The sequence below is a fragment of the Lepisosteus platostomus genome, chromosome 1 (genome assembly GCF_059453375.1).
Source record: "Lepisosteus platostomus isolate fLepPlt1 chromosome 1, fLepPlt1.hap1, whole genome shotgun sequence".
Lineage (NCBI taxonomy): Eukaryota > Metazoa > Chordata > Actinopteri > Semionotiformes > Lepisosteidae > Lepisosteus > Lepisosteus platostomus.
This window is the reverse complement of record NC_142611.1, coordinates 70,330,852-70,338,201: the sequence shown is the minus strand read 5'-3', so window position 1 is coordinate 70,338,201 and position 7,350 is coordinate 70,330,852. Positions and strand designations below refer to the sequence as shown.

Here is a 7,350-nt window from a genome sequence, read left to right as displayed (position 1 = left end):
TGCTGACTCCTACATCTTAAATAAAGTTTCACTATTTGAAAAGAAATTACACTGAATTGTTAACCCAATATGGATAATGTATACATTTATATGTACAAATAAGATTTCAAACAAAAATTAGTTTGAGTGGGTCAGTTTGAATGTTGCAAAGGTTAAGTCTGCAGGAAAAAATGGAAACAGGACAAATTACAATGTTTCACTCTCCACACTTGCTACTTCACAATTAAAACATCGTATTTTTATTTCTTTCCAGTTTTCGGAAATTAATCTCTACTTGGTCCATAATGAAAATCAATTTTTACTAGTTGTTTCTGTTCAAGCATATTTCAATGTTTTGCATTGCCTTTATCATTACCTTAAGAATGTGATTTTAACAAGTGTTCTGTTCCATGTTTTAAATATCGTAGAAGTGAGGGCACATACAGTACCTGCAGTCTTTGTGTATATACAGTACCATTTATATGATATATACAAATAATAATTTATAGAATAAAAAGGTTAGAGTGGGAGGCTCTATCAGCCTGTGAGCAGCAAAGGAACAACTAGGGAAGTTAAATTCCACACCTAAAACTGCTTACTGGTTTAGAAAGGGGAAATAATTGCACTAATACAATAATTAAATATTTGTTACAGGGCATGTCCAGCCTATTTGACATTGTTCGTCAAATAAACAAAACAACATCCACCAATTATGTTTCTCTGAGAGCAGAAATAATCCATTTGAAAGATGTTCTCACTAATGTCACAAGCAGAATCTCATCCATGGAGGAACATCTTTCTTCGTTAATTAAGGTACAGTTATCTCTTATCGTTTAAGACTAGTTATAAGACTGTGAGGGCACAGAATACATTTTGGTACAGAACTGTTGAAATGATGATGTATGAGAGTTACATTATAAAAGGACTGAATGATGGGGGGATGGCACAGTGTTGCAGCGGTTAGCATTCCTATATTGCACCTGCATTCCCAGTTGATCTGGGTTTAATTCCCATCCTGGGGTGATATATGTGTGGTTTTTACTGTATATTTTACCCGTGTTTTCTTGGGTTTCCTCTGGTTGCTCCAGTAATCTCCCATAGACCAAAGACATAATGATACTGTAGGTTAACTGGCTTCTGAGAAAATTAGCCCTGGTGTAAATGCGTGTACTGATGCACTAAAGAAACATAACACTTGATTCTACTGGATTCAATCAAATTTGTTAAATATAGAGATAAAATAAAATTACAGTAAATATGAAAGAAATATACTGTAAATTGAAGAATCAGCATAGGTTTTCAATATGAATGAAACTGTCAAAATCAAACAATAGGAACTGTGTATTGTGGGCCTTCCTGTATAGCACCAGTCAGCTGGTGAGGACTGTGTTCTGTTTATAACATTGGTGAGTTGATCTCAGGGATGTTCTGTTTGGGCCAAGTCATATACAAAAAGGCTATCTAGCAAGAACTCTAGATTGTTTTCTTGAAAATGTCACTATAATGCCAGCATGGGTGTAGATAAAGCACTTCACCACTCTTTCAGTTTCAGCTCAGCCACTAATACAGTATGTTTTCCAAGAACAGTCTCTAAGCATGTAGATTTTCATGCTGATGTTGATATGGATCATTTCTCTCTGGAATTTCTTCTGCTGAAGCCACAACACTGCTGTACTACTGATTGTGTAGATGGATAAGTTAGCTGTGACAGTCCTGGGCTAATGTGGTGATGTCTTACCTTCAAGAATATGGCCAATCTCTTATGTAGCTGGGTAACTGGTTTCTCTGGAATTGGGATATGAAATGCAATAATTAAGTGTGGATCAGTAGTACCCACTTGAGAACCGACTTTTGTTTTCAATTGAGACTCCAAAGAAAGGCAGCAATGGTAGAATTTGAAATTGTCAGTGGTCGGATGCCTGCTGACTTAGCCAGAGGTAGGACACGGACAGACCCGGGGCCCAGGAGATGGTATCGAGCAGCAAGAGCCAAGAGGAAGAAACCAAGGGCAAAAGGCTCCAAGTGATATCCATAACCGATGCCAGGGACAGAGACAGAAGAAAGAGTGGACATTACATTAAAAAAGATAAGACGGACATGCTGTAGGATGAGCACTGACTGAATCAGAAGTACTGTAGGATGCCGGACAGATACAGGGACAGAAAGGTAGCATCAGGAGCAGCAGGGGCTGAGAGGCTGAAGGCACCGAATGTGTTGGATCATGTTGCACACAGGTGATAGTGACAGGAGGAAAGTCAGACATTAAAAGCTGCAGGACACCTTCTGACTAAGCTGAAGGTCCAACGCTGGACAGATCCAGGGCTGAGGAGCTGGCTTCAGGAGCTGAAGGGTCTGGGGTTGTAAGCACCAAAAACGTTGTGGTAGGACTGTGGTTGAAGCTGGGGATTAAGAACAGAACAAGATAAGAAATTAGAGAACAACTTGATGCACAGAAGAATGGGAGAGCAAGACTAGTAAAGAAACAGCAGGAAAAAACAGAAACAGACTGTGAAGAGGCTATGTTAGAAGAAACAGAAACAGGACAACAAGGTGGAATGGAAGGTCTTGCGGTGGTAGTAGGGACTATCCACGGGTCCTTTTGATAATTAGTATCTTGCAAATGGTGCATTTCTTTTTGAAGGGAATGCTATGATTGTAGGGAGTCTTTTTTGACCTAGCTAGAGTCCAGTCTGTGATGTCAGGTATTGCAGAGAGAAAGGTTCTTTTTTTCTTCTGTTTTTGTCGTTCAGAATAATGTGTGAAACAAATGTGAGATGTAGAATATTTCCTTTGCATTCTTGTTTTCTGTGTTATTTGGAGAATGGTTCTTTGTTGTTTGGAGAATGGTTTATATATACAGTAGGCAAATAATGTATGAGACAGCATGAAAGAAGTAGCATATTTTTTCTTCGTTCTGCCTTGTGCTCTATTGCTTCTGTCTGAGGATTTAAATAACAGTCTAAATGTTAACAAATCAGACAACAGTGCGAGAAGAGGTTTTTGAGTGAAATGTATATAAAGCACAAATTGGTAATGATTAAGATTTACTGTAAAACTGGGTGAAATTGGCTTTGTCCTCCCAAACATCAATTAAGAATTTCCATATAACATTATGTTCCAAATAAAATTTTGATGTAAAATTTAAGACTGATGTGTTTTTATTGACTATCAGTTTATTTTGTCTCCCTATTATAAAAAAATGTGCAAAACTCTGTGATCTTAAAAAAAATGGACTTATAACTAGATCTGGTTATCCATATTCGATATATAATTTCTTCTTGATCATATTAGTACTTCTTGGCTGAAATTCTAGAAATTGTATTTGCTTAAGAAATTGGTGTCCTTTACAGTTAAGAGTTTTTGATTAATTTAAGAAATTCACATACACTATAGCTTAAATTTTGGTTAATTAAATTAAAAAGGATACTTCTGAATAGTCACACGTCTTGATTTTTGACACCTATTCATTGAGGCTGCCTGCAGAAGTTCCTGTCTAAATATTTAATGATGTCACTCCATAGTGTCCTGCTTGTTTATATTATGTGTGCTGAACAGAACACAAACATGTGACATCTTTATATTCTCTGGCACAGTTCTGGTGGAAGATAAAATCTGAGTCAAAATATGGACAGACAAGTAGCTCTTTGTTGATAATAATGACACAAAACAGTACACAAAAAATAGATACAAAACTATGTGTTTCCAGGAGCCTACATCCAATGTCTCTAACCCTAACCCAAAAACACAGAATTCTACTCTGATTCTAAAAATGCCAAATTACCAAATTAATACAGAATGTTTTACCTTGGGGATTCCGCAATAAAGGAAATCAAAATTTCCTAACATAAATAGGACAGGAAGATCTCTCTAAACAATATTCAAATGACTTGGCAAGAATATAGTCTCCGAGACTGATCAGAACAAGCTCCCCTCACTTGGTACAAACGTACTGTAGAAGAAGAAAAGGGTGATGGTGTTCCCTTTTTTCTTTGCATACTCCCTTCTCTTCTGTTTTCGTCTCTCTTTGTATTTTATGTGGTGTTTTATAGCTTTGAAAGCTGTAATGGTTTACCAATAAGTTAATTAACCATTGTCAAAATTTAAAAAACATAATCCCTTTTCTGTGTTTCAGATTTCCATAATCTAGCTCACCGACAGTTAAGAAAACACCTCAGATGAAACCTATTGCTCCTTGACTCTTTTTTTTAGGTCTTGACTAGTGCAATACATGTGAACCTTAAACATACATTTATATCCCTCTAAGGGATACCTTGTTTGTAACATTAAAAGTGAAACAGGAAGGTACATACAGTAAATGTTTCAGTTTTTTCTTTAAATTCTTGTGATGCTTAATTGTATACATTTTCAGGACAGATTTCAGTTTTTCACTTCAATAGTTTTTAAGTGAATACTAGTAATACTAATTAATCAATGTCCTGATTACAATTTGTATTCTTTGATTTCTTATTTTTCTTTCTAAATGCAGAATACAACTTTTAATGAACCTGAAGAAATCAAGGATCTATTGTCCAGTTTATCAGGGACTGTTCAGAATCTTGAAACCAAAATGGCCCAGGTACTGTCTTTTGGCAAATTCATACAGAACTCTGCTGTTTTAAAGTGAGGATCACTTGTTTTTTATAACACAGTACTTCTTCATCCATGGTGCAAATGTCAGCCTTCTTAATGGCCACCCGCACTGAGTGTTACATGATGCAGTAGACTACCAGATATGAATATGTTGTGCATGTCTTCCCAGCTATATTACTAAAATTGTATATTGTTGTATTTTATGTACATTCAATTTAATACAGAAAGGCTAGATATCAAAGTTTGAATCTCTATGTTGCATTAATGTTCTTCCATTGGTAAAGAACAACACTGGTATGGTACTTTATAAGGATTCCAGAAATAATCCACCTGTCTGAATAATGGTCCTTCAATAATTTATACCACATACAAGAGAAATAGGCTGGTATTTAGTTACAAGTCTTAGCTCACCAGACATAGAGGGGGAAGAGAACATTATCTTTGCACGAGCAGTAGATACAGGTGTCATTATAAAGTGCCCCTACTTTAGTACACTTTAACATCTGATACTTTAAACTATGAATTCCTTAACTGGTAAGTAATTTAAAAAACATAGTTTATGAACTACATAAGGGCATTAAATTAACATACACTTTATATAAAGCAGCTTTTCTAATATTTTTTAAATGTGAAAAATGCATCTGTTTGCATATACAGTATGTTAATCCAGTCTGGGTTTACTTGACTGCGTGATTAACCTGATTACATGATTGGTTGAACATGTATGCTTCCGGGATACGCTCTGGGTTGCACACAGCCCCTACTTAGAAGGACAGTAACCTTACTAATAATGAATGAATGAATGGAAAATTAAATATTGACTGTACCAGCACTGTAATGCAAATTAGTTATACATAATTGTAGATTTCAGTAAGAATAATTGAACACAATGCTATAAGATGGCTTTTCCGCACCCTATATTGAAATAGCTATAGTGGCTAATATAATTAAAACACATTTTAAAAATTGCTGCAAGTAACCAGCTTGTATCTTGTTACAGTTTCTCTCCTAGCAAGTGGGTATTCATTACTAGGGGGAGTGAGGTAATGACTTTTTCTGTTCTATAGGAGCTAGAGAAGGCCTTTACACAGATCCAGAAACTACACAATGAAATGGTCTCCGTACACGGTTATCCAAACAACACAGATGAACAAATTACAAGTATTCCAGCATTTGAAATGCCTGCTAAAGGTAGCCTCAATTATTTATTCACATTGTTTTACAACCATAGCATGAAATAAAATTGTTAATTACTTTAAGGTTTCTAGAAATAAAGTAAGGATGTAGACTGGATACCAGAAGCCAAATTTAGACCCTTGTCAAGTGCTGAGTTATTGTTTTCAGAGTTTATAGTGTTGAATATTTTAAAACACATTATTCACTGTTCTACAAATCTTGTTTACAGAGAAAAGTACAGAGGGGCATCACTGTCACCAGATTTATTTTAAAATGCTTTTTAAGGGAGAAATATACAAGAAGCGATGCACTACAAAAATGAGAAAAAAATCAGATGGAGAATCTAAAATGAACTGAATCTTACATATGAAATATTTATCGTTTATATAATCTGATAATAATACCAGTAGCTTTAAAAGACCTTAAAATACATTTTAATGTTACTGGCTTGTAATAATGCATTACAAATAAATTAGAAAACAAAGTGAAGTGGGACACGTACAGTATATACAGTATCTCACTTATCCAGCATCAAAGTATCACCACTTAAGCACATTGTGAGAGGTGTTGGTGGGGTCTGTTAATTTAGCCTCGAACAAAAGTTACACTAAGATGCCATAAAGCTGACTTGCTTTAGCAGCCCCAGTCGCTTAACTCTACATAATAAAAGACAGGAACAACACCCACAAACAGGATTAACCAGACCAATGTCTGCTGCATATCAAAGGACAGAACCAAGAGCAAGACAAGCACTCAGACTGTGAAACAAACTTTCTTCTGATTCTATATAAGAGCTGGGAAACCCTTGCAGTTTGTCTGTTACGTGGGGCAGACCCGGCGTGCGTTGTTGAACTTATTGAGCTCAATAAAACTGAATCTGCACAAGACTGTGTCCTGCTCCTCTGGTGAAGAATTTCCCACAACACAAAGGATGTTGCATATTTTCATATTTGCACTGGCATTCTTATTTAGATGTTTTATGGCATTGTCTTTCCTGCCTCCGTGACATATATTTACTGTATAAACACACACAAACAGGAGAAACCTGTATAGAGTGGACAGAACTGTATCTGCTTAACCTAGATGGATATTTCTCCAGAAGAAGTTAACTTCTTTCAAGTGCTGCTATTTGTATCTTTACCCATTTTATTTTTAAATAGTTTTCAATCTAGTTATAGGAAAATTAGTTTTTCCTTCTGATGTCAACATGTCCAAAGAATGGAATGTGTAACTTGAAAAGCATATTTAATCAACCATTAGACCATTTCACAAACCAATGTAGCAACTGTCATTTCAGTGACAACAACATAGACATGTATAAATAAACCCCCCCAAAAAACATCGATATAATTTTTCAGCAGCAGCCAGACTGCACTATCCCTGTTTAACTCAGGTGGATGCTGCACATTGGTGGTGGTGGAGGGGAGTCCCCATTACCTGTAAAGCGCTTTGAGTGGAGTGTCCAGAAAAGCGCTATATAAGTGTAAGCAATTATTATTATTATTATTATTATTATTATTATTATTATTATTAACTGGGTTCAGTCTGGGGGAGGGGGGGACGACCACCTGGAACAGTGGTATCCAGTCTGGTATCCAGACTGGA

At 35.9% G+C, this 7,350-nt stretch overlaps 1 long non-coding RNA gene across 1 annotated transcript; it reads left to right on the top strand.

Annotated features, from left to right (window-relative positions):
- Positions 1-462: 462 nt before the first annotated feature.
- Positions 463-5,758, top strand: LOC148678670 (uncharacterized). Its single transcript, XR_015925988.1, has 3 exons — positions 463-792; positions 4,466-4,555; positions 5,637-5,758. It is a non-coding gene; the product is annotated as an uncharacterized LOC148678670 (long non-coding RNA).
- The last annotated feature ends 1,592 nt before the right edge of the window (positions 5,759-7,350 follow it).